This window comes from Dama dama, chromosome 25 (genome assembly GCF_033118175.1).
Source record: "Dama dama isolate Ldn47 chromosome 25, ASM3311817v1, whole genome shotgun sequence".
NCBI classification, from domain to species: Eukaryota; Metazoa; Chordata; class Mammalia; order Artiodactyla; family Cervidae; genus Dama; species Dama dama.
Genome location: NC_083705.1, coordinates 36,638,140 through 36,640,896, shown reverse-complemented (window position 1 = coordinate 36,640,896; position 2,757 = coordinate 36,638,140). Strand labels below are relative to the sequence as shown.

General features: G+C 37.8%; 1 pseudogene; it reads left to right on the top strand.

Moving 5' to 3' along the window:
- The first annotated feature begins 761 nt into the window (after positions 1-761).
- On the top strand, positions 762-1,621 carry LOC133046611 (cytochrome c oxidase assembly protein COX11, mitochondrial-like; annotated as a pseudogene).
- The last annotated feature ends 1,136 nt before the right edge of the window (positions 1,622-2,757 follow it).

The following is a 2,757-nucleotide window of genomic DNA, read 5'->3' as shown; positions in this document are numbered from 1 at the left end:
AGAAGACAATTTGACCGTTTCTTACAAAACTAAACATACTTTTACTATATGATCCAGCAGTTGTGTTCCAAAGGAGCTGAAAACTTATATCCACACAAAAACTTGCATGCAGATTTTTATAGCTGCTTTCTTTATTCATAAGTGCCAAAATTTAGAAGCAAGCAAGATGTCCTTCAGTAGGTGAACGGATAGATAAACTCTGGTACATCCAGATTATGGAATATTACTTAATGCTAAAAGGAAATGAGCCATCAAGCCACGAAAAGACAAAGAAGAAACTTAAATGCATATTATTAAGTGAAAGAAGTCAACCTGAGAAGGTTAACTACTGTAGGATCCTAACCTTATGACATTCTAGACAAAACTATAGAGACAACGGAGAAGTCAGTGGTCACCAGGAATAGGGGGCAACCTAGATAAATAGGCAGAGCATAGAATTTCAAGGTAGTAAAAATACTCTGTATATTATAATGATGCATCCACGTCGCTGAACATTTATCTAAACTCAATGAATGCACAACACCAAGAATGCCCTAATGTAAACTAAGGACTTTGGGTGATTACAATATGCCATTGTGGTTCGTTTTTGTTTAAAAAAATATAACACTCTGATGAATGATGTTGATAATGGGGAAAGCTATGCATGTATGGGAGCTGGGGATATATGGAAATCTCTGTACTCTCCTGTCAATTTTATTGTAAACCTAAAACTTCTCTTAAAAATGTAGGCCCCTGACAGGCGGGAGTTCTTTACGGGCGTCATGGAAGGGCTCTGGCATCTTGCTTGGAGGCGCGTCGTTTTCTGCGGGTGGCCTTGGAACCACCTCGGGAACCAACCTGGGCTGCGGAGAGGGTAGGGCCCTGTCTCGGGCCGGGGAGGAGCGGGACGGCGGATACTGAGAAGGGGCTGAGGCGGCTCGGGACATCAGGGAGCCCGGGCCTAGCGGTGCAGCTGCCTCGGCGGCCGAAGAGCACTAACCCCTACACGCGCTCGCAGGAGGAGAATTGGCGGCGGTGGAACAAGACAGTCCTCACATGTGTGGTCGCAGCGGCGGTGGGCGTGCTGGGGGGCGTCCTGCGCCGCCCGGCCCCTTTACTGGCTCTACTGCCAGACGACTGGACTTGGAGGCTCAGCAGTAGCAGGTCACTCAACAGACCAGACTGAAAACATGGTCCCCGTTAAGGATCGCATCATTAAAGTCACGTTTAATGCAGATGTGCATGCAAGTCTCCAGTGGAACTTTAGACCTCAGCAAACAGAAATATATGTAGTGCCAGGAGAGACAGCACTGGCATTTCATAAAACTAAGAATCCTACTGACAAACCAGTAATGGGAATTTCTACATACAATGTTGTACCATTTGAAGCTGGACAGTATTTCAATAAAATACAGTGCTTCTACTTTGAAGAACCAAGGCTTAATCCACAAGAGGAAGTAAATATGCCAGTATTTTTCTACATTGATCCTGAATTTGCTGAAGATTCAAGAATGGTGAATGTTGATCTCATCACTCTTTCTTACACTTTTTTTTTTTTTTTTAAGCAAAGGAGGGGCATAAATTGCCAGTCCCAGGCTATAATTCAAATCACCAAGTCCTGCTTCAAATTTGTGATTTTTGAAAAATCATGTACCTTGTCTTCTCAGAGAAGTATTTACAATAATGTGAAGCTTTCTGTTTTAAATATTATGTACTGATGGTTCTTTTCTTCCCAACTCATTTATCCTACTTAGAATGTATGACTGTTCAAAACCATGTATGTTGGCAGAAACTTGGTGGTTCAGCTCCCCTTTTAGATTATCAGCACTTCATACTTGTAGCAATGAAATTTTATTATTATTTCTCAAATAGTTGTTTATTTTCATTACAAACAGTCACTATTTTAAAAGCTCAAAATGAAAGAGGAATCACAGAGTCCTAACAGCTTGCCCAAAGACTACATTTTGATTTCAAATCTGACTGTATTTTCCCTTTAAGATCTAGGGCTATTTTACATACAGAGTATTAAATAAGTACTTTGAAATTCTGGTATCATGAAATTTAAATAAAATGCATTAAGTATATCTGGTAGGCTTCCAGCATTTCTTGTGATAATTCCAAGTCCCCAGATTTTAAATCGTAAGTGGGATTGTGAAGATTACTAACATCAGAAGTTCTTCTGGAAAAAAAAAAGTTATTGAACTGTTTTAATAGTAATTCATTTGTCATTATAATTTATGACAAAGGAAACTACAAGTTATTCTGAATGTTTTCCAAAAGACTTTCTTCAAAAAAGACAAAAAGGACCATTTAGTGTTATAAAGAATTGTATTTAAAGGCAACCAATGAAGAATTCAGTGACCTCTTGAGGGTACCTGAAATACAGTTGAACTACAATCATCAAAGCTTTCACAACTCATAATTCTAAATAAGAGTGTTATTTATAAAGAAGTGCAAATTGACTTTTACATTCAACTTTAGTTAAATAAAGGCACTCAAGTATTCTTCCTGGATAAAAAAAAATGATACATATACATATAGTTCAAAATGCAATATAAAATAATTACAGCCTGTTGCTACAAAAAATAAAGGCAAAAACAATATATGAATTAATTTGGCATTCAATAATACATAAAAATTAGTCACAATCACTGCATCAAATAATCTATATACATCAAAGTGTAGATGGTATTTCATGATTTTTAGACTACTCAAATTTTAATTTACTAGAATTAAAATAATTCTGCAATTAGGTCATAGATATCCCACTTGTATTCC